This window comes from Schistocerca nitens, chromosome 2 (assembly GCF_023898315.1).
Source record: "Schistocerca nitens isolate TAMUIC-IGC-003100 chromosome 2, iqSchNite1.1, whole genome shotgun sequence".
Lineage (NCBI taxonomy): Eukaryota > Metazoa > Arthropoda > Insecta > Orthoptera > Acrididae > Schistocerca > Schistocerca nitens.
The window spans coordinates 1075864101-1075889461 of NC_064615.1; the positions used below are offsets into that span (position 1 = coordinate 1075864101).

Below are 25361 nucleotides of genomic sequence, written 5' to 3' on the forward strand. Positions count from 1 at the left end.
CCATTCTGCCCGAGCTGTGACGCCCTTTGTTTCTAGGGCTGCAACTAGCTTTTAAAATGTGCCCCCGTTTCATTAAGAGTTTTCCGTGCGTTTTAATAGCTGCAGGCCGGCTTTTTAAATCCTCCGCCCTCTCGTTGCGCGTACAGTTTATTTCAGTATCCGCTAGCTGCCCGTAACAGCGTGCTTTATGATCCCTTCCAATCAGCGAGGTGGCTGTATGCTAATTGCGCGCTTCCTTGTTGAGGTCGGTCGTATCCAATCGGTCGTAGAATGAAGCCCTTCATTCCAGGGTAAGTAAAAAGTAATGTTCTATCAATCTTTGTTGGTGGGCCACAAGCTCAGAAGTTTGTTTTCGATTCGTGTAGGCAGTGTTTGAGCACAACAAGCAGGTTCAAACGGATGTAGGTTGTAGTAGTTATGCGATGATTTTAATATCTTGAAATTTTTCCGCCTGCCGTCAAAGGTCTTCTCCTTCTTCTTCTTCTTCACTTCATGATTTAGATAATAAAAATGCCTGACTTCACATTTTAGGGCGACAATTTTCTCGGCCTTCCAGAATCTCTTCTTCCTGATTGCTTGTACTACTTGACAACTATTGGAATTTTCTGATACATGTAAAATGTTACCTTTTTTCTCCCTACGTTCTTCCACTTTATCGCTTAAGTTAAATATTTATACTTCTTCTCGTATTTAATTTTATCCATATTTTGGAGCTTCAAACGTGATTGTATTGAGTACACTGGAAGTATGAATTAAAAAACGCCTTCAGTCACAAATTTTTATGTCTCGTCAAATACACGGTGCATTTCACTCTTTGGGTCCATCATCAGGTATAACTTGCCTTAATACATGATTTATTTTTTTCTGTTGAATGCCGGCCGCAGTAGCCGAGCGGTTCTAGGCGCTTCAGTCTGCAACCGCGCGACCGCAGGTTCGAATCCTGCCTCTGGCATGGATGTATGTGATGTCCGTAGGTTAGTTAGGTTTAAGTACTTCTAAGTGCTAGGGGACTGATGACCTCAGATGTTAAGTCCCATAGTGCTCAGAGCCATTTGAACCATTTTTCTGTTGAATGAGGTGAAATGCATATTCCTGCCATGAAAAGGTTTGAGGTTAGATCATGAATATCGTAAGTCAAGTCAGAAATACTGAGCCGTGCTGCCGCTATAGCATTCCAAAACGCGAAAATGTTGCCGGTGCATTATTTTGCTTACGAACAGACCTCTCGATTGTGTACCATAAATGTTCAATGGGATTCTTGTCGGTCGATCCGAGTGGCCACATCATTCGTTCGAATTGTCCAGAATGATCTTCAGTCCAACTGCGGCATTATCATCTATAAAAAATCCATCGTTGTTTGGGAACATGACATCCATGAATGATGCAAGTGGTGTCTAAATTGCGGAACATAACCATTTCGAGTCACAGATCGGTTCAGTTGGACAAGAAGAGCCACTCCACTCCACGTAAACACAGCCCACGCCATTATAGAGCAACCACCAGCTTGCACTGTGCCTTTTTGACAACGTGTGTCCATGGCGCCTTTATGCGTCTGCGCCACACTCGACCCCCACCATCAGCTCTCACCAAATGAAATCGGGATTCATCTGGCTAGGCCACGGTTTTACAGTAGGACCCAACCAACTTGGTCACGAGCTCAGGAGAGCCGATGCAGGTGATGTGGTGCTGTTAGCTAAGACACTCACGTCTTCTGCTGCCACAGCTCATTAATGCCAAATGTCGCCGCATTGTCCTTACGGATACGTTCTAGATACGCCCCACATTTATCCGCGGTTATTTCACGCAGTGTTGGTTGTCTGTTAGCACTGACAACTCTTCGCAAAGTCGCTGCACTGCGTTGCCCATGGTAAGGCCGGTATTACGAGGGCAGTTCAATAAGTATTGCAACACATTTTTTTTCTGAAACAGGGGTTGTTTTATTCAGCATTGAAATACACCAGGTTATTCCCCAATCTTTTAGCTACACAACACTATTTTTCAACGTAATCTCCATTCAATGCTACGGCCTTACGCCACATTGAAATGAGGGCTTGTATGCCTGCACGGTACCATTCCACTGGTCGATGTCGGAGCCAACGTCGTACTGCATAAATAACTTCTTCATCATCCGCGTAGTGCCTCCCACGGATTGCGTCCTTCATTGGGCCAAACATATGGAAATCCGACGGTGCGAGATCGGGGCTGTAGGGTGCATGAGGAAGAACAGTCCACTGAAGTTTTGTGAGCTCCTCTCGGGTGCGAAGACTTGTGTTGAGGTCTTGCGTTGTCATGAAGAAGGAGAAGTTCGTTCAGATTTTTGTGCCTACGAACACGCTGAAGTCGTTTCTTCAATTTCTGAAGAGTAGCACAATACACTTCAGAGTTGATCGTTTGACCATGGGGAAGGACATCGAACAGAATAACCCCTTCAGCGTCCCAGAAGACTGTAACCATGACTCTACCGGCTGAGGGTATGGCTTTAAGCTTTTTCTTGGTAGGGGAGTGGGTGTGGCGCCACTCCATTGATTGCCGTTTTGTTTCAGGTTCGAAGTGATGAACCCATGTTTCATCGCCTGTAACAATCTTTGACAAAAAATTGTCACCCTCAGCCACATGACGAGCAAGCAGTTCCGCACAGATGGTTCTCCTTTGCTCTTTATGGTGTTCGGTTAGACAACGAGGGACCCAGCGGGAACAAACCTTTGAATATCCCAACTGGTGAACAATTGTGACAGCACTACCAACAGAGATGTCAAGTTGAGCACTGAGCTGTTTGATGGTGATCCGTCGATCATCTCGAACGAGCGTGTTCGCACGCTCCGCCATTGCAGGAGTCACAGCTGTGCACGGCCGGCCCGCACGCGGGAGATCAGACAGTCTTGCTTGACCTTGCGGCGATGATGACACACGCTTTGCCCAACGACTCACCGGCTTTTGTACACTGCCAGATCACCGTAGACATTCTGCAAGCGCCTATGAATATCTGAGATGCCCTGGTTTTCCGCCAAAAGAAACTCGATCACTGCCCGTTGTTTGCAACGCACATCCGTTACAGACGCCATTTTAACAGCTCCGTACAGCGCTGCCACCTGTCAGAAGTCAATGAAACTATACGAGACGAAGCGGGAATGTTTGAAAATATTCCACAAGAAATTTCCGGTTTTTTCAACCAAAATTGGCCGAGAAAAAAAATGTGTTGCATTACTTATTGAACTGCCCTCGTACACTATCAAATTTCTTTGTCAAATATCTTTGTCCATTATCTTTGTCAAAGATATTTGATGGTGTAATAGGGAACTTTGTCAATTGTCGTCCAATATTTGATCAATTCTAGGGCCTCGCTGAAATTTGATCAAAGAAGTCGCTTGTCTTCTGTTCACTGCAATGTGACATGTTACCACACGGAGCGCTAGCATCGCTGCAGCATTCTGTCGTCTGTAGTGTTTTTATAAACATTGCTGGTAAATACAATTGGTGTGTGCCGACAACTACTAAATTAATAGAGATGTATGAAGCTGATGAGGTGATTTACAACGTCAGGCACGCCGAGTACAAAAATAGATTAAGAAGATTGGAGACCTGACCTGACCTAATCTAACCTAACCTAACCCTCTCCTGTAGCAAGGAATCGGAGTGTTACAGTGAGCCTGTCTTCTGCAGATGTAGCAATTCTTAAGTGAATATTGTGCTTTGTGATATGTGGGTACACTTCACTGAGCACATACAGAAATGTATGCGCATCCATTCTTAAGTAATTGATGTACGATCTGACGTCCTCCACTGTAAGCTCACGTAACAAGTTTTGTTGATTGCTTTTATCGTGTCGTCGTAAAACCCACGGCTTCATTCAGGTATGTTTCCTTTTTTTTTCTCCGCTTCTCTTCCGCATGTGCGCACAGTGCAATTGTGGTGCATGCAACTGATGCGGTTAATAACAAGTTGTTGTTGTCAGGCATCTTTAACTTTGACGAAAAATATGATGACAGTGTAATACCCCTTATAGCACTACGTCAAAGATCTTTGTCAAATATATTTGACGGAATCACATCTTTTATCACATCTTTGACAAAGAAATTTGATAGTGCAATACCGGCCTAAGAGGCAATGATTGGAATTTGATATCCTCGACACATGGTTGACACTGTGGATTTCGGAATATTGATTTCCTTACAGATTTCCGAAATGGATTGTTCCGTGCGCCTAACTTCAACGACCAAAGTCTCTTAATTCCCGTCCGCGTCTGAAACGTTTTCACATGACTTACCTGAGTACAAATGACAGCCCCGTCAATGACCTGCCCTTTTATACCTTATGTATGCGGTACTCCGGCCACCTGTATACGTGCATATCACTCTTCCCTTTGTCGTCACCGGCAAATAGTCTTCCCGTAATGTCCACAAAGATGAAAGTCCAGCGGCGTGAAATACGCGGCTATGCGGTTGAACGTGAGCGCGGCTAGTGTGTTGTGATTTCCATCCTGTGTACACGGCCTCGGTATGGAAAGCCATATGGCGGCTTCACATTCACGCTGCACAGACCTTTGTCATCCGAGTGCCATACGGCAGCCGCGAAGTTTCCGCCGGCACTCCCACTGCAGTGGACGGCTGCCGCGCCTTTGTCACGGTGACGGCTGTGTTTAGAGGGGAGCTCTCTACAGTCCAGTCGCCGTGTAAGTTGACCTCTGACAAAACTGTTGCCGGCTGTCAACTTCAAAGAGCGAACAGTTGCAGTCGAAAACAATAGCCATCTATAGAGCTCTGGCAACACTGAGGCGAGGCGTTGCTATAGAGACGCTAACAAAATTGCATAACGTGATTGGTTACATTAGGCACGTAGAGATGCTGCGCCCAGCGCTCTATATCTGTCAGAGATCTCCCTACAGCGTCTCGACGTTGTAAACATTGGTGCCTTCACATTTGTCAGGCACAACACGGTACTGCAGGCAACAACAGCGTGCACAACGTGTCATTCGTACTACTGTTATTTGCCTTTTTTTGTTTTCGTAACTACTTCTCGCAGGACTGCACATAGCCCTTCTTTAGCGGAAGAACAAGGAAACTTACAAGGACATGACTCACACAGGAGTGCGTGGATCCATACATAGGAGTGGATTCTTTCAAAACACGAACGACAAGGAAAAATTGAATACGGCAAGTAAGTTATTCAATCACTTAACACTCAAGCGTGCGGCCAGGACAGCTGCTAGGTGTTTTGCCACCTTAGGCGAGGACTGAAAAATGGCACCCACCTAGGCGTGAATGTTGGTCGACCGGGAGGCGTGCCGATATAGTTCGCGCAGTTGCGATGAACACTGTGTCCTGATGGTGCAGTGGTTAACGAAACTGGCTAGTAAGCGGGACATCCCGGATTCGAGTCCTGGTTCGGCACACGTTTTCACTCTTCGCCGCTGATTCTGCATAAAGTCCCGATGTAACTGATATCAATTATGTATGTATGTATTGAACTGGGAACCTAGAAACGACGGAGAGTCTTCGTCCCCACCGTAGGCCTCAGTGGTACACAACCCCACAACAGGCTACAGCAGTCCACTCACCCCACCGCCGCCCCACACCGAACCCGGGGTTTTTGTGCGGTTCGGCCCAATGAAGAATACACTCCTCGGGAAGCAGTACGTGAATAATGAGAAGCCGGCCGCGGTGGTCTAGCGGTTCTGGCGCTGCAGTCCGGAACCGCGGGACTGCTGCGGTCGCAGGTTCGAATCCTGCCTCGGGCATGGGTGTGTGTGATGTCCTTAGGTTAGTTAGGTTTAAGTAGTTCTAAGTTCTAGGGGACTTATGACCTAAGATGTTGAGTCCCATAGTGCTCAGAGCCATTTGAACCATTTTTGAATAATGAGAAGGTTATTGATGTCGCAAGACGTGGGTCCGACGTCGACCAGTAGAAGGATACCACGCGCGTAAACAAGCCATCACAATGACGGGGAGAGGGGGGAATGCCGGCCGAAGTGGCCGTGCGGTTAAAGGCGCTGCAGTCTGGAACCGCAAGACCGCTACGGTCGCAGGTTCGAATCCTGCCTCGGGCATGGATGTTTGTGATGTCCTTAGGTTAGTTAGGTTTAACTAGTTCTAAGTTCTAGGGGACTAATGACCTCAGCAGTTGAGTCCCATAGTGCTCAGAGCCATTTGAACCATTTGAGGGGGGAATAATATGGTGTATTTGAAAACTGAATAAAAAATATCTGCTTTAAGAAAAAAAATGTGTTCCACTACTTATTGATCGCCTCGTAATAACGAGATGTTTTACGTGATGGTACACTGTGATACGTTTTTGAATAGGTCTAGCAGAAAGTGGATTACCGTTTGAAAAATTTGGGGTGCGGTTAAAAAAAGACGTACTGCTGTTCGTGCCTTCGTTCTAAACAAAATTGTCAGAAAGACAATCATGCTGGTTAATGACACGACCCCACCCCCCTCCCCCGCCCCCCGCATGAGAGCTAAACATCTATTACTTTATTACTTGAGACATTTGTGTTTCACTTCTGGAGAAAACGTTCTTTGAGGGTCGGTGGGATAAAAGGGATCCCCGGTATTGTGGTCTGTAGAGTCACCGCTGAATCCGCGTTTGTTCTACACTGAAGAGCAAAAAAAAAAAAAAAAAAAAAAAAAAAAAAAAAAAAAAAAAAAAAAAAAAAAAAAAACTAGTAAGCCTGCCTAACTAATATCGTGTAGGGCCGCCCGAGCACGCAGAAGTGCCGCAATACGACGTGGAATGGACTCGACCAATGTCTGATGTAGTTCTGGAGGGAATTATCACCGTGAATCCTGCAAGGCTGCCCATAAATCCGTAAGAGTACGAGGAGGTGGAGATATCTTCTGAGCAGCACGTTGCAAGGCATCCCAGATACGCTCAAGCGGAAGTGTTGAAAATCAGAGGGGTGTCCCTGGAGCCACTCTGTAGCAATTATGGACGTGTGGGGTGTCGCGCTGCCCAGCTGGAATTGCCCAAATCCGTAAGAATCAAGATGAGCATGAGTGGATGCAGGTGATCAGACAGGATGCTTACGTACGTGTCGTATCAGGGGTCCCATATCACTCCAACTGCACACGTTCCACACTATTATAGAGCCTCCACCAGCTTCAACGCCGGCCGGAGTGGCCGAGCGGTTCTAGGCGCTTCAGCCTGGAACCGCGCGACCGCTACGATCGCAGGTTCGAATCCTGCCTCGGGCATGGATATGTGTGATGTCCTTAGGTTAGTTAGGTTTAATTAGTTCTAACTTATAGGGGAGTGATTACCTGAGATGTTAAGTCCCATAGTGCTCAGAGCCATTTTGAACCATGCAGGGTCCATGGATTCATGAGGTTGTGTCCATACCCATACACGTCCATCCGCTCGATACAATTTGAAACGAGACTCGTCCGACCAGGCAACATGTTTCCACTCACCAACAGTCAAATGTCGGCGTTGACGGGCCCAGAAGAGGCGTAAAGCTTTTTTTTTTTAGGAGGGCGGGGAAGGCAGAGCGATCAGGGGTCGTAACCCGAGCCCTGGTCGCAGTGTCCCCCTCATCCGTCAAGGAATCAGGGATGGGAAGGGGAAATCTTTTGTGGGAATGATTATTTATTTATTTATTTTTATTTACTGTTTTAATACATTCTTAATGTGGTTTTACTTTATACCACAACAAAAATAAATGTATCTAGCACCGCATCGTGCTCTGAGAAAAAGAAAACAATATCTCGGCACGTTCCCACACCGAGGTAATGTATAAGGGGAAAACGAAAAAAAAGTGCTTCATACAGGATGCAGAAGGGTGTGTCGCTACTCTCCTTACGCCTCATCATCCAGGTACGTCTTCACGTATATCATGTTGTTCCACCGAGAATCGAACTTAGTCATGTCAGCTCACTCAATGGGTATCTTCTCCTACCTGTTGATGATCCAGCTGCGTGGAGGGTCGCGTAGGGCACTCCCTAAGTAATTAGAAAAATACTGTCTGTATTTTGGGTTCCGTACGATCTTGCAATGACGTTCTTGTAGGTAGTTCCAAAAGTCTAATACATCTTTAGGTCCATCGTGAAATAAGTAGTGTACCGCATGCGCACGGATCCACGTGACAGCGTTGGTCTTGGCGCGCGGGAAATACTGTTGATCCGGAAATAGGAGAAACCGAGGTGTAATGTGTTCCGGAGTCACTCGTAGAAAATACGACAAAATTTGACGCACCAAGCGCCATACGTCTTCTGCCGCGCCACATGTGAGACGGTGTTCGTCCGTGTCTGATATCCCGCAGTCTACGCAGAGAGGCGATTCCGCCATGGTTATCTTGTGGAGGCGTGATCGGGTGATCTGTTTACCATTGACTGTGACGTACCATGTGGATCGGACGGCTGTGTCCAGTGTAACCGCGTGAATCGTCTTCCACACCACCTTCCAATTAACCTGAGGGCTTTTGGTCTCCACGATGTTTGGTGGGCGCCTCTGCTCTAGGACATGATATATATACCGCGCCGACGCCTGTTTCGTCGGTGGTACTGCGATAGGGACATAGCTGTGTTCAATTTAAAAGTTCCCGAAGTAGTAGAAGGGTGGAGGTATGTCTTGCGTCGTCAGTGGGGGCATAATGGAGGGCGGAGCTAAGGACTCCAACAGCAAACCTGTCAAACTTTCCGGGTGGTGGCGCCACAGCTTGATGTGTGAGCTGACATACAGGGCCACAGCTCTGTCGTGGACATGGACTAGACCAAGACCTCCCCTTTCTGGGGGAAGGGTCAGTGACTCATAACTGACTTTGAAGAGCATGCCTGTACTGACGTAGGCTCCGAATGCCGCTAATAGACGTCGAGCCATCAGTAACGGTATTGGGAGAACACGCGCTGTATGTGGAAGGCGCGATGCGAGGTAAACATTGACGAAGTGTGTCCTTTGGAGAATGTCGAGGGTCCGCAGACGAAGGTTGAAGATCTGGACCCGAATTTGTTGTAATAAGCGGCGGTAGTTAAGAGCCGCGGTGCGCCGTATGTCGTCGTGAAACTCTATTCCGAGACATTTGATAGTGCCACGAAGCTGTAGGGGTTCGACACACGCTGGGGTCAACCCGTCTCCTATGGCCATGGCGACCGATTTGGCGACGTTGAGACAACTGCCGGAAGCCACACCGTACGTGGTAATCCATTCTAGTGCTCTGTTGACATCGTCGCGATTGCGGAACACGAGAACCAGGTCGTCTGCATATGCTGTACAGCGAAATGTGACGTCACGTAGGCTAAGACCGGTGAGGCGTTGACGGAGACCACAGAGGAGCGGTTCCAGTGCCAGAGCATATAGTAACGTCGACAAGGGGCAGCCTTGACGGACGGAGCGGAAAATCGGGAGGGACTGCGAGAGACGCCCGTTAACGAGCACTTTGGAAGTCGCCCCTCGGAGTAGGCGCATCACGACGTCTGTGAATTGCTGTGGGTACTGCATGTGCTGGAGAACGGACGTTAGGTACGCGTGATCCACTCGATCAAAAGCTTGGCTAAAATCTAGTGATGCAAGCGCTCCCGGGATGCGGCGTGCCCTGGCTAGGGCTATTAAGTCACGGTATCGACACAGTGCTGTGTGGATGTTGTTGATACCCCCTGGGGAAGTCTGATCTGACGAGATGACGTAAGGTAGGGTCGGTCGTAGACAGTTTGCTAATAGTCTGGTGAATATCTTCATGTCGCAGTTGACGAGTGTTAGCGGGCGGTAATCATGTATTCGAGCCCCACCTTTAGGCTTGTGAACCGGTATAATTATTCCTTCTACGAAGATCGCAGGGAGCGGCACCGCGGGGGACATAAGCTCCCGACAGATGTCTGTTAACTTGGGAGCCAGTAAATACTGGAAAGTTCTATAAAACTCCACAGGGAGCCCGTCGGGGCCAGGAGACTTATTCGCCGCTCCTTTACCGATGGCGTCGATAACTTCGTCTTCCGTAATGTCGTCCAATAATTCAGTTTGTAAATCCTGTGGGACAATGCCGTAAACCAGTTATGAGACTGCTGTCACCGTCGTCGGGTCGGAACATTGAGCAGAATAAAGTCGTGCGTAATGGTCGAAGAAGGCTGCAGCAATATCGCGTTGTGTGGTGTGATGACGGCCGTCCTCAGTGGTGACGGCATGTATCAGCGCCCGTCTTCGCAGTGTACGTTCTCGGATGACGTGGTACATGGTGGGTCGTTCCGTTGCGAGTCTGTCTTGTGTCCGCGCTCGGACGATCGTCCCGTCGAGGTGTCGGCGCATATGGGCTACGATCTGTGCTTTCGCACGCTGAACTGTCAGCTGTCGTTCCGGTGTGGGTGGCAAGGAGGCGCATTCGCGAAGGACGGTGAAGTAAAAATCAAGGGTCTGCCGCCTCCAAGCAGCAGTCTCACGACCATACGTAATAAAGGTTCGCCGTAGGGCCGGCTTGGCGCAGGTTAACCACCAACTAATCGACGTAGGATACGTTGGGAGGCGGCGGACGCACAAACTCCACGTGTCTTCGATGGCGCGTCGACAATCCGGAGAAGCGAGATGAGCAAGGTTTAATTTCCAGGGATGTCGGCTGCGCCACACCCGTTGGCGACGAAGGGTGACGGCACATATATAGGCCTCGTGATCAGAAAAGGCTACTGGCCACACCTCCGCGTCACTCACCGTTGCTGCGAGAGAACGGGAGACGTAAATCCTATCGATGCGACTAGACGAGTGACTCGTGAAATGGGTGTATCCCGGTCTATTTCCTCGGACATGTTCCCATGTATCTACCAGCTGGAGATCGCCGATGAGTGTCCCAAGTTCGGGGCACGGTGAATGGCGTGGCAGCTGATCTTTAGGTGCTTGGGTGCAATTGAAATCGCCCCCTAATATCAAGTCATCGTGCCTACCCTGAAAAAGCGGTGCTATTCCTTCTGCGAAGAAGAGCGATCGGTCACGACGGCGATTCGTTCCGGAAGGGGCGTACACGTTGATAAACCGGACGCCTTGCACCGTTACGGCCATTCCTCTAGCGTCGGGGAGATATCTGACTTCGTCCGCCTCGAGGTCCTCTCTGAGGAGGATGGCGACTCCACTGTTAGTTGGCGAGGCGTGGGACACATGAGCCGTATAACCATACATACCCGGGAAATCGGCGACGAAGACTTCTTGGAGAAAGACAATGTCAACGTCTGCTGCATTGAGCATGTCTTGGAGCAGCGACAACTTCGTACGTGTCCGAATGGTGTTAATGTTGATGGTCGTCAAGCGATAGGTTTGTAGATCGTCTCCTGCGGTGGGGGCTGCCGTCAGTGTCGCCGTAAAAGGTGGGGCCCGTGGTCTGCTGGCCGCGTCTGCGCCGTCATCTGTTGCTACTCGGGAGGGGCCGAGGTGTGGGAGGAGAGACCCCTCTCCTCATTCACCACAGCGGCCGTAGAATCGTCTTCAATGTCATCCGCCCAAGGTCCGTAAGTTAACGGTGACTGCGGTAGAACACTTGTGGGCTGAGTGACTAAGGGTAAATCCGCAGTTGTTTCCGGTTGTGGACCAACGGCGGGCGCTGTGCTGGCCATCCGTTTGTCCGAGAGAGCGGAATCGGGTTTGTCAAAATCAGACAAAGTGACAGGTGAGGGCGATCTCGTGTCATCCATTTTCCTCGTCGTTTCGTCGGCCGTCCGGTCGTCAACTGGAGAAGACGTCCGCTGGAGGCAATCGTCTGAGGGTGTGCGACGTCGCTTTTTATGTTTTCTCGGTGACCTTTGTTTGCGGACGTGGGTTTCTGTGTCTGAAAGAGTTTGTGGTTCCCGTATAGCATCCCCCTCAGGGAGAAAGGCAGAGGTCGGTACAACCCTAGCGTCGAGTTCCATTCTCTCGTCCGAATCTTCATGTGGAGTCGATGGCCGGCGTTCTTCAACCCTTGCAGACACCGTAATGGTGTTGGTCAATCCAGGACCGGCGACAGGTGCGCATTCTAACGCTTCCTGTCTGCCGGGGGGGTTGTCGTCTGTCATGACGGTCGATCGAGTCACCTCTGCGTAATTGAGGGGGAGGGCCGTGAGCGTAGGAGGTGGTGTCGTGTCATGCAATGGAAGTTGTGTAACCCGACGTTGAATACAAACCGAGCGCACATGACCCTCCTGGCCGCAACCAGAACAAGTACGAGGTTGGCCGTCGTACATTATTATTGCTCGACAGCCACCTATGACTAAGTAGGACGGCACATGTTTCTTTAATTCAATTTTCACTTGTCGGAGGCCGTTGAGGACTTGGTACGTCTCGAAGGTGTTCCATTTTTCGGCCACGTGGCTAATAACCGTCCCATAGGGGCGGAAAGCTGAGGTGACGACGTCCGGTGGTACTTCGAAAGGGAGTTCGAAGACTCTTAGTGTGCGTAATCCTAGTCCAGCATGGTCAACAGTAACCTCTCCGATGTGACCATCGGAGTGTTTGAACTTGAGAGTGTTCGCGCATCTGTTCACAACTGCGTGACATAACTCGTCATCGATCATCTTGACGTAAACGACGCTACTTGTGATGGATAGGTGGATACCGATGATGTGCTGTGTTGGTATTTGAACTTCGTCACGGATGAATCGTTCGACTTCAAAGGCTCGTGGTCGTGCGTAGTCGGGCTGGAAGCTGATCTTGATGGGAGCTTTTCTGTACGAATGAGCCATGGCGACTCAGTGTTAACGGACGCGAGTATTAGCTGCGGCGAGGAAGTAAACAAACTACGCGCGCTCGCGACTCTGCGGACGGGACCGCGACTCTGCGGACGGGACGTAAACAAGACGTCCTCGCCGCTCACCGGCCGAAAGCAGACTGAGCTTTGTGTCCTGCAGTCGCCAAATGTACCCGAGTTTCATTGAATGGTTCACTGGTTGACACTTGTTAATGGCCTAGCAGTGAAATCTGCAGCAATTTGCGGAAGGGTTGCACTTCTGTCACGTTGAACGATTCTCTTCAGTCGTCGTCGGTCCCGTTCTTGCAGGATCTTTTTCCGGCCGCAGCGATGTCGGAGATTTGATGTTTTACCAGATTCCTGACATTCACGGTACACTCGTGAAATGGTCGCACGGGAAAATCCCCACTTCATCGCTACCTCGGAGATTCTGTGTTTCATCGCTCGTGCGCCGACTATAACACCACGTTCAAGCTCAATTAAATTTTGATAACGTACCATTTTAGCAGCAGTAACCGATCAACAAATGCGCCAGGCACTTGTTGTTTTCTGTAGGCGTTTCCGACCGCAGCACCGTATTCTGCCTGTTTACATATATCCGTATTTGAATACACATGCCTATACCAGTTTCTTTGGTGCTTCAGTGTATTTATTTATTTATTTATTTAATGTCTTACGGAACGTGCCCATACAGCCCTCTCACAAGGGAACCTCCCCATCGCACCCCCCTCAGATTTGGTTATAAGTTGGCACAGGGATAGGCCTTGAAAAACTGAACACAGATCAATCGAGAAAACAGGAAGTAGTTGTGTGGAACTATGAAAAAAATAAGCAAAATATACAAACTGAGTAGGCCATGCGCAAGGTACGCAACATCTAGGAGAATATCAGCTTGCGAGCGCCATGGTCCCGTGGTTAGCGTGAGCAACTGCGGAACGAGAGGTCTTTGGTTCAAATCTTATCACGAGTGAAAATTTTAATTTTTTTATTTTCAGACAATTATTAAAGTTCAGGCACTCACACATAATCAACTTCGCTCTCCAAAATTCCAGGACATGTTTAGATTTGCTTGGACATATGCAGGATTTGACGGTCTACACACGGAAACATTTGAAAACGTAAAATACATATGTTTTGACAGAGCACAGGGAAAACTGTGCGACTGTGTGACTTTTGTATTCATTTGTTGCAGTTTATGTGACAAACTCTTATGTTTTCATCACTTTTTTGGGAGTGATTATCACATCCACAAGAAAACCTAAATCGGGCAAGGTAGAAGAATCTTTTTACCCATTCGACAAGTGTGCAAGTTAGGTGGGTCGACAACATATTCCTGTCATGTGACGCACATGCCGTCACCAGTGTCGTATAGAATATATCAGACGTGTTTTCCTGTGGAGGAATCGGTTGACCTATGACCGTGCGATCAAATGTTTTCGGTTTCTATTGGAGAGGCACGTCCTTCCGTCTACTAATCGCACGGTTTTGCGGTGCGGTCGCAAAACACAGACACTTAACTTATTACAGTGAACAGAGACGTCAATGAATGAACGGACAGATCGTAACTTTGCGAAAATAAAGAAAGTAAAATTTTCACCCGAGGGTGGATTCGAACCAAGGACCTCTCGCTCCGCAGCTGCTTACTCTAACCACGAGACCACGTCGCTCCTGAGCTGAAATTGTCCTTGATGTTGCCTATCTTACACATGGAATACTCATTTTGTATATTTTGCTTATTTTTTCATAGTTTCACACAACTTCGTCCTGTTTTCTCGATTGGTCTGTGTTCAGTTTTTCAAGGCCTATCCCTGTGCCAACTTATAACTAAATCTGAGGGGGGTGCGATGGGGAGGTTCCCTTGTCAGTAGTATAATGTCAGATATGACGATACACGAACGTAATGACATCACAGACCCATTCCCCGAGCGGAGAAAATCTTCGACCATACCCAAGAATCGAACCCGGGCCTCTTCACTTAGCAATCTGCCACACTGGCCGCGCAGCTACCGAGGCGGACTCAATTTGTTGTAGTGTGGTGCGACGGGCTAGCTGAGGGAGCGGCGCTGCAGAAACAGGTGTCCCGCGTTAGCTGTTTGATAAAGCGGTCGACTCGCGCGCCATATGTATGCAGATGGAGCGGGGCGGCGCGGCGTTTACTTTGCTGGGCTAATCTGATGGGCTGCCGCCGGCCAGGGAGCGGGCTTTTTACAGCTCTATATCCCGGCCGGCGCCGGTAATTTTTCCGGTAATGGGATTAAATCCTCCGCGCACCCGACGGCCTGCGATGCTAGGCGGGGCGGCAGTATTAACGGGGAGGCCTCCCTCCGTCTGACGTCCTTAAAGGCCGAGAGGAATGGACTTACCCAACGGGGTCGCACTCCGCCGAGAATCTACAGGGAGCTGTTTCCGATGCTGGTCGCTCTAGCTTATTTACGACTGCGAAGTTAGAAGTTTCTTTCGTGCCCGTGATAGGTTGTATTTTTTTTGTATCGAGATACTTTATACATTGTGCACATCTAGGGACGCTCGATGGTCATCGATATTTACAAAGTATCGATGTTAGGAGTTTGATTATCAGTGCTTCAGTATCGATAATGTGTTTGAAACATTGTAACGTCGATACCAAAGATAAAATGTCGACCTTTGATAATGGCACATAAACCATGCTACTTCTTATCTTTTAAAGTGTTGTACATGACTGGATCAGCAACTGTCGAATTAAATCTTCTTGTAGAAACAGTAAGTAGCCAGTCAGTTTCAAATTGAAAGGTTTTAAACCTCTTTACCACTGTTTCAACGTTTGTAAAAACATAATCTTCAGAAGGACGTTTAACCAACTGGATTACATGTTGTGGCTGATGTACGTTAAAATATAGCCGAAATGCGTCAGCAAAATAGAAATTTTCGCCTTCAAAAATGGTTCAAATGGCTCTGAGCACTATGGGACTTAACATCTGATGTCATCAGTCCCCTAGAACGTAGAACTACTTAAACCTAATTAACATAAGGACAACACACACACCCATGCCCGAGGCAGGATACGAACCAGCGACCGTAGCGGTCGCGCGGTTCCAGACTGAAGCGCCTAGAACCGCTCGGTCACAACGGATGGCATTTTTCGCCTCCATAATAAATTAAAACATACACAACATGGTTGCTGTCATCCGGTTTTCCTCACCAATTTAGCACTAGCTGTACGTTGGTGAAGAATACTATATGACAACAACCGTCTTGTGCATGTTTTAATTTATTATGTAGGTGAAATTTTCTATTTGACTTGCGCCTCCCGGCTATATTTTAACGTACCTCAGTCACAACATATAATACTGTTGTCTAAGTGTATTTCTGAAGACATCTTTATAAACGTTAAAACCTCGGTAAAGGGGTTTAATAAATGTTCCAATTTGCAACAGATTGGCTGTGTATTGTTTCTACAAAAAGACTACTTCCTAACATTGTCAGTACTTTTTTCGGCTTTTATACGAATCTTTTTATGAACGTGTCTCATAAGGATACCAGGACAGCACATTTATGACTTGACAAAAGTAGTCGGGCAGGTGAGCATTATTATTATTATTATTATTATTATTATTATTATTATTATTATTATTATTACACTATTGGCCATTGAAATTGGCACACCAAGAAGATGACGTGCTACAGCCGCGAAATTAAACCGACAGGAAGAAGATGCTGTGACATGCAAATGATTAGCTTCTCAGAGCATTCACACAAGGTTGGCGACACCTACAACGGGCTGACATGAGGAAAGTTTCCAACCGATTTCTCATACACAAACAGCAGTCGACAGGCGTTGCCTGGTGAAACGTTGTTGTGATGCCTCGTGTAAGGAGGAGAAATGCGACCATCACGTTTCCGACTTTGATAAAGGTCGGATTGTAGACTACCGCGATTGCGGTTTATCGTATCGCGACATTGCTGCTCGCGTTGGTCGAGATCCAATGACTGTTAGCAGAATATGGAATCGGTGGAATCAGGAGGGTAATACGGAACGCCGTGCTGGATCCCAACGGTCTCGTATCACTAGCAGTCGAGATGAAGGCATCTTATCCGCATGGCTGTATCGTATCGTGCAGCCACGTCTCGATCCCTGAGTCAACCGATGGGGACGTTTTCAAGACAACAACCATCCGCACGAACAGTTCGACGACGTTTGCAGCAGCATGGACTATCAGCTTGGAGATCATGGCTGCGGTTACCCTTGACGCTGCATCACAGACAGGAGCGCCTGCGATGGTGTACTCAATGACGAACCTGGGTGCACGAATGGCAAAACGTCATTTTTTCGGATGAATCCAGGTTCTGTTTACAGCATCATGATGGTCGCATCCGTGTTTGGCGACATCGCGGTGAACGCACATTGGAAGCGTGTATTCGTCATCGCCATACTGGCGTATCACCCGGCGTGATGGTATGGGGTGCCATCGGTTACACGTCTCGGTAACCTCTTGCTCGCATTGACGGCATCTTGAACAGTGGACGTTACATTTCAGATGTGTTACGACCCGTGGCTCTCCAATTGAGAACGTCTGGTAAATGGTGGCCGAGCAACTGGCTCGTCACAATACGCCTGTCACTACTCTTGATGAACTGTGGTATCGTGTTGAAGCTGCATGGGCAGCTGTACCTGTACACGCCATCCAAGCTCTGTTTGACTCAATGCCCAGGTGTATCAAGGCCGTTATTACGGCCAGAGGTGGTTGTTCTGGGTACTAATTTCTCAGGATCTATGCACCCAAATTGCGTGAAAATGTAATCACATGTCAGTTGTTGTATAATATATTTGTCCAATGAATACCCGTTTATCATCTGCATTTCTTCTTGGTGTAGGAATTTTAATGGCCAGTAGTGTATAATGATCCTGTATTTACGGTTTCCTCAGAAACTGGCTGTGGGACAGGGAGAGGACTGGCAGGAGAGTCCCACCACCCTTGCTGTGCGGGACGTTCTGCAGCTGACAGAAGTGCCTCCGCAGAGTTAGTGGCGGTGACCAGAGGGGACATTTTACGCCCCTTGGTAAGCCGGCGGTTTTCGTGCTGTGTGCCAGGGCCGTTGTCGTGGACAAGAGTTTCGCTTTGGGGCGAACTGCCGTAATTACCCGGAATTGCTTCTGCTGGCTCTGCCTTCGGGGTGGGCGCGTAATGGCCTTCATTTAATGAAATTTCGCGGCCACGCACCGCACGTCGTCGCAGCAAGGGTAGCTCGTCTGCCGAGGTCGACCACAGGCGCAACGGGCTCACGGCCGCCGCTGCTGATCGCTGTTTAATGACTTCCAGGAAGTGTTCCTCACTCCTATAGTTTTTATGTCGGCGCCTTACCGCTGACGCCTTGTCTTTAGCCGGGAGCCATTGTTACTTTATTATCTATTTGTTGCTGTTAGTTACAAGGTAAGACACTCACTCTTGACGTTCAATATGCACTGAAGCGCTAAAGAAATTGTTATAGGCATGCGTATTCGAATACAGAGATACGTAAACAGGCAGAATACGGCGCTGCGGTCTGCAACGCCTACGTAACACTTGTCTGGTGCAGTTATTAGATCGGTAACTGTTGCTACAATGGCAGGCTATCAAGTATTGAGTGAGTTTGAGCATGGTGTTATAGTCGGCGCACGTGCGATGGGACACAGCATCTCCGAGGTAGCGATGAAACGGGGATTTTTCCCGTACGACCATTTTCACGAGTATACCGTGAATATCAGAAATCCGGTAAAACATCAGATCTCCACCATCGCTGCGGCCGGAAAAAGATGTTGGAAAAACGGGACCGACGACGACTGAAGAGAATCGTTCAAATTGACAGAAGTGCAACCCTTCCGCAAACTGCTGCAGATTTCAATGCTGGGCTATATCATCGATATGGGCTTTCGGAGCCGAAGGTTCACTCGTGTACCCTTGATGGCTGCACGACGCAAAGGGTCAGTATTCCATCGGGTGTTCCTACATTTCTCTGGAATTTACACTGATCTCCGAGGCCGGCTTCTACCAGTTTTTTTCCATTCTTCTGCAAAGAATTCGTGTTAGTATTTTTAATATTTCGCAGCCATAACTTATTGAATTCATAAATCGGTAATTTTCTCACCTGCCAGCAACTGCCTACTTTGGAAATGAAATTATTGTATTCTTCTCGAAGTCTGGGGGTTCTTCGCTTGTCTCAAACATCTTTCACGCCAGATGGAAGAGTTTTATTATGGTTGGTTCTCCCAAGACTATAAGTAATTCTGACGGAATATTGTCTACTCCCGGGGTTCTGTTTCGAATTAGGTCTTTCAGTGCTGTCACATTCTTCTCGCCGTATCATATCTCCCATCTCATCTTTATTTACATCCTCTTCCATTTCTGATTTGCCATCTGAGTTCTTGGTATTCATACAGCTGCTTCTCTTTTCTCCAAAGGCCTCTACGTCTTTCTCCAAAGGCCTTTAGGTCTTTCTGTGTAAACTCATAGATATTTTGGTGGATCCCAAGGCGACCATTTCAGGATTTAGTCATATCCGGTACATGGATACCTACATGTCTTAATAGAAAAACTGCGAAATAGCATTACCCAAACTCTGACCATGCGTCAAGGATGCGTACCCAGTCATTAGTTAGGCACCGTTTTCCTGATTTCAGACACCTACTAATCAGTAATGAATTTACTTGCAGACCTCAGTTTCTGTATGCAGCCGGTATGTAGGCCACTAAGTTGATATAACGTATAAAAAGTAGCATACATTCAGATTTTTATGAAAAATGTTGAAAAAACTCACTTTTTCCATGCTGTGCTTTAAATTTATGATTTTTAAGAAGTCGTAACTTTCCACAGGGGAAACAGTACAGACCTCTGTAACTCTTTGGTCCTAGTATTAAGTATAATAATGAAAAGCATTTGTCACTGCAGTTAGAACTTCTTAACTTTACTTAAAAGCGACAACATCGCGAAAAAAACGTCAAAGTTGAAGTACTTCAAAGTCGTGGAGCGGTACGTAGACAGTTGTATTTCAACTTCATTTGTTACTGATATGTTTACAAATCTGGTAGTATTCTTAGGTGCAAAGAAGAATATTCAAACTCATTTTATTCACTGGCAAAGAACAAAATAAAAATGCCACTTGCAATACCATCCACATTCACCACTACAGGGAATTAGTAAATAAAAACCATGTGTATTCCTTGAAAAATTGTTCCTAAAAATATTTATGGCTGACCTATAGGTCAGAACTGTTAATAGGTGAGAGATGAAAACAGTTACTAATCATTTTTTCTTAATGAATATGTTGTATTTCAATGTTAAATGTCTTTTCAGAGTAAAGAATTACAATAGACAGCATGGGTGCACAAATGTGGTGATAATATCTTTATTCCGTTACTGTAAATTAAAATGTCAACTTCAGTGAAACAAAAGAAAAGATGCAAACAGTAATGAGGGACATTAATAATTTTCCACGAATACAACGATATATACAGATATAAAAATTCTGCGAAGAACAGTTTCATAAACAGATTCAAATATAAAGAAGGAAACTGTATTTTTAAAATTCTCACATTTTGCGTATAACTTCGTTCCCCATGACATATTGATCCAGAAGCGAAATGAGTTCACTTAAAATCAGGCCATGACACGAATTGTGATTCAGCAGGAAAACATGCAGTTAATCTCAACGTCATTAAATTCGTGTCTTACGTGGGAATGTGCCAAATATGGTTAGAGTTAGGACAGTGCCATTTGGCAGTTTTACTATTAAGACGTGTACCAAACATGACTAAATTCTGAGATGGCCACCTTATCACATTAATGCTGCCAGTATGAATAACAGTGCTGCAAATGAACATATCCATAAATGTGACAACAACCATATCTCAAATAATAGAAATTCATTTCTACAAAATTTTGAGGATATGGTTCCTGTGTTTAAATGGAAAGAAGTAAAAGTAACAGATATTAAAACTGCAATGGCAAAATTAAGTTACTCAAAATCAGAAGACATTCATGGTCTCTCTAATTTTGTAATAAAAAAGTAGCAGATGTAATAGCACATCCACTCTGTTCTCTTATGAACCGGATGTTTGTCGGTGGCTGTTTCCCTTCATCCATAAAAATGGCAGTCGTTACTCCACTGCACAAGAAAGGTGACCCACTGACAGATTACACGGAATGGCTCCTCTTTAATTTTCTTGTTGGTTGTGGTCGATATTTCCCCTAGTGATGTATTGTATTGTATTGTATTGTATGGAACTGGGGACCTAGAAACGACGGAGAGGCTTCGTTGCCGCCGCAGCCCTCAGTGGTACACAACCCCCCAACAGGCTATAGCAGTCCGCCCACCCCACCGCCGCCCCACACCGAGCCCAGGGTTATTGTGCAGTTCGGCCCCCAGTGGACACCCCCGTTGACTCTGTTGTGACCAGGACGAAACGTGTGTGGTCTGCTACATCCCTGAGATGAAAAGACAATCAGTGCAGTGCCGACATCCTCCCTCACTGTCAGTGAAAAAATTCAAAACCGTTGTTTTGGATCGAAAAAATCGTTCCCTCATTATTGCTGCGTGGTATCGTGAAACCTTAAAAAACTACGGAGGACGATACAGAACAAAAGAAAGAGATTGTTAACGAAAGGAATGTAGACTACTTGGTGCATGACAAAGCACGTTCCCAAACAGCCAATGCTACAAAGCAATCTTGGATTCGTTCCGTTGGGACATCATCAACAGCCTTCAGCCGGCACCTTCAGATATTCATCTCTATGAAGCTGTTTATGGGTGCTAAAAGCTTTTCGATCGATGATGACGTGTGGTCAGGCGATGTGCCAAACATGCGGTGGGACATTTTTGTGACGAAAAGCTCATCCTTCAACTCACAAGCTGCATTAAGGATGAAAGCGACTGTATCGAAAAATACGAAATTGCAGCTCCTGTGTGTATGATGCAGTGTTGTTTCGGACTCTCATGCATGTCCGAAGGAACAGCCACTGCGGCGACTATAGCTGCCATGAAAGATATGAAATGTATTCACGGTTACGAATATGAACCACATCCAGTTGTGTAATGAAATTACAACAATGGAAATGTGTGTGGCCGTGAGTCGTGTTCGGATAGCCGACGTGGTTAAGGTGACAGACCCGTGAAGCGGGAAATCCGCGTTCGAGCCCCTGTCCTACATAAATTTTCATATTCGTCATTCCTTTATATAGCTTGAGGTGGTTCTTATTCACAGTTTAGAATACTTTTAATATATATCATGTACTACACCGGAAAAAATGTTAGATATACATCTACGAATTTGTAAATTTTTCATAAATATATTGCCTTTTCCATTTTTAAACAGTTGAGTATTTTTAATTTATGGCCATTCCTCATAATCCAAATGCAAACTGCCACTTTGTTAATTTTGCTCATGAAGTGGTACATACGAGCACCGACCCTCTGGGGAGCCATTAGCGCTGGAGGTGTAACCGTGCACACGACTAACGGTCTCAGATCCATCATTTCATTGACGCTGTGTGTGAACAGGAAACAGCAGTGTTTGTTGCACAACATTTTATTACTCGTTTTGTCGCCAAAGAAAAGTGTGAAACCAAGTGACATTTTCAAGAGACTCCGAGCACAGTTAGGTAATGCTAATCCCAGTAAACCCGAAGTGTTCAGTTGGGTCCAGAAGAATGTTCTGCTAAAGTGGAAAATCAAAGCCATGAACTGCATCCGGCGACCAGTGTCAATGAAGACAATATTCGAACACTGCGTGAGCTCGTGGAAGGTGGTTGCCCCTTTACTGTTGCCAAGATTGCAGCATTGGTGGGCGTAAGTATCGAAAATGACCGTACCATTTTATTGAACATGTAGATGTGGAAAAGTCCTCGCTAGGTGGATTCTGTGTCTTCCCAGCGAAGGACAAAAGAATGTTTGGAAAGACATCTGTCAACAGCAGAAGGAGGAGAGGCTATTCTGGACTTTTTCATGATCCACAACGAAACAGGGGTCCATCACCATACCCAAGAGGACGATTATGGGATGGAGGAGAGTTGGAGAGGGGCACTGATCGAGGACAAGACTCGACTGTCAACCAGGAAAGTTTTGGCGGATATGTTTTGGAACTCAAAAGCTGTATTGCTAATTGTCTGTCGGCATGGATGAAGGAAGGTGACCACTGGAAGCTGCTAGACTGTGGCAAGACTGCTTACGACAATAAATGATGATGGCAACTGATACACGATGGCCTATTCCTTCATGACAATGCATGGCTGCCTACAGCAAGCCCAACAAGTGAAAAAGTCACTAAGCTACTCTGGCAACCTGTTGAACATCCACCTTACAGCATAGATTTTTCCCCAAGTGACATGTTTGATCCACTGAAGAGGGCATTAGGAGGGGAATGCTTTGAAGACAATGTAGCAGTCAGACAGTACGTGTGCAGTTGGCTAGTGAGGCATCCAACTTGTTTCTTTAATTGTGTGATCAAAAGTATCCGGACATCTGGATGAAAATGACTTACAAGTACGTGGCACCTCCATCGGCAATGCTGGAATTCAGTATGGTGTTGGTTCACCCTGAGCCTTAATGACAGCTTCCACTCTCGCACGCATACGTTTAATCAGGTGCTGGAAAGTTTCTTGGTGAATGGCAGCCCATTCTTCACGGAGTGCTGCACTGAGGAGAGGTATCAATGTCGGTCAGTGAGGCCTGCCGTGAAGTCGGCATTACGAAACATCCCTAAGGTATTCTGTAGGATTCAGGTCAGGACTATGTGCAGGCCAGTCCATTACAGGGATGTTATTGTCATGTAACCACTCTGTCACTGTGCATTATAAACAGGTGCTTGATCATGTTGAAAGATGCAATCGCGATTCCTGAATTGGTCTTCAACAATGGGAAGCAAGAAGGTACTTAAAACATCAATGTAGGCCTGTGCTGTGTTAGTGCCACACAAAACAACAAGGGGTTCAAGCCCCCTCCATGAAAAACGTGACCACACCATAACACCACCACCTCCGAATTTTACTGTTGGCACTACACACACTGGCAGATGACATTCACTGGGCATTCGCCTTACCGACACCCTGCCATTGGATCGCCACATTGTGTACTGTGATTCGTCACCCCACACAACTTTTTCCATTGTTCTGTTGTCCACTGGTTACACTCCTTACACCAAGCGAGGCGTCATTTGGCATTTACCAGCGTGGTATGTGGCTTATGAGCAGCCGCTTGACCATGAAATGCAAGTTTTATCACCTCCCACCTAACTGTCATAGTACTTGCAGTGGATCCTGAAGCAGTTTGGAATTCCTGTGTGATAGTCTGGATAGATGTCTGCCTATTACACATTACGGCCCTCTTGAACTGATGGTAGTCTCTGTCAGTCAACAGACGAGATCAGCCTGTATCCTTTTGTGCTGTACGTGCCCCTTCACATTTCCACTGCACTATCACATTGGAAACAGATGACCTAGGGATGTTTAGGAGTGTGGAAATCTTGCATACAGGCGTATGACACAAGTGACACCCAATCACCTGACCACGTTCGAAGCCCATGAGCTCCGCGGTCCACCCCATTTTGCTCTCTCACGATGTCTAATGACTACTAAGGGTGCTGATATGGAGTACCTAGCTGTAGGTGGCAGCACAATGCACCTAATATGAAAAATGTATGTCCTTGGGGTGTTTGGATAATTTTGATCACATAGTGTAGCTTCCTAACTGACAGAGAAAATGTATTTCTGTTGATGGAAATTATGTAGAAAAATAAGGCACTCCTTTTGTATTGGTATGTATAGCTAATAAAACTGTGTTACAATATTACAGTTTATTAGAATGAGCCACATTTTTTTCTTTTGTAATGCTTTACTCCTAGCAGTGTCAATACATTTTTAATACATGTACTACCAACGTAGGAGTGTGGTCAGGATGGGGTGGGGGAGGGGGAGGGAGTGAACCACAAAGAAAAATTTAAAAAAGTACAAGTTTTGGTAACATTTTTGGGCTTTTACTAACAACATGCTTTCTGAAGATTTAATGATGTGTGATCATTATCCAGAACTTAAAAATCTCTCTTAACACTGTCTTAGTAATACCAATGCATTTTCAATAACTTAATGCCCGCCACAAAATATATTTAAAAAATACCAATTTCTTTAACTGTTACAGACTTTTATTAACACGGGCCATGCTTGAAACTAGTAGAGCTGAATAAATTATTTAAAGTACTGCCCAATGGAATGATGTCTTTCGTCAAATATATCAAAGCTGCAGTGCCCACCCAGAAGAAAATCATAGGTCCTTTTATGTCTGTGTGAAGGTAAACTGAATGGCCGCAAGCATTTCCAAAGGTGTTCTAATGAAGCAATCTACTGCTCATATCTGCATCTCATCTGCATTTGTACTGAACGTCGTATCACTTTGTGTGACAATTAATCATTATTTAAACAATGTGACTATCCTGGGGGTGTGTCAGTGATGAAGTAGTTGAACACTATTGGAACCTTGGCTCTGTCATTGTGCTTTATGTTAAAATAGGGACACTGAATATATGGAAACCTTGAGAGAGATATGGCAGAAACCATAAGTATGCTGCAGTGGAACACTATATCTAACTTATCTCTTGATCTGGGTACATACACACTAAAGATAGGATGATATATTAATTTTATCTATACTTTTAAAATGTAAATTGTGTGTTAGTTGTTTCCCAGCAAACCAAATACTAAATTTATTTGTATGTAATCCTGCTTACAGCGCA

At 46.3% G+C, this 25361-nt stretch overlaps 1 protein-coding gene across 1 annotated transcript in view; it reads left to right on the forward strand.

Moving 5' to 3' along the window:
- LOC126237473 (kinesin-like protein KIF13A) overlaps nucleotides 1–25361 on the forward strand; it is a 218073-nt gene that overhangs the window by 40855 nt on the left and 151857 nt on the right. The window lies entirely within an intron of this gene.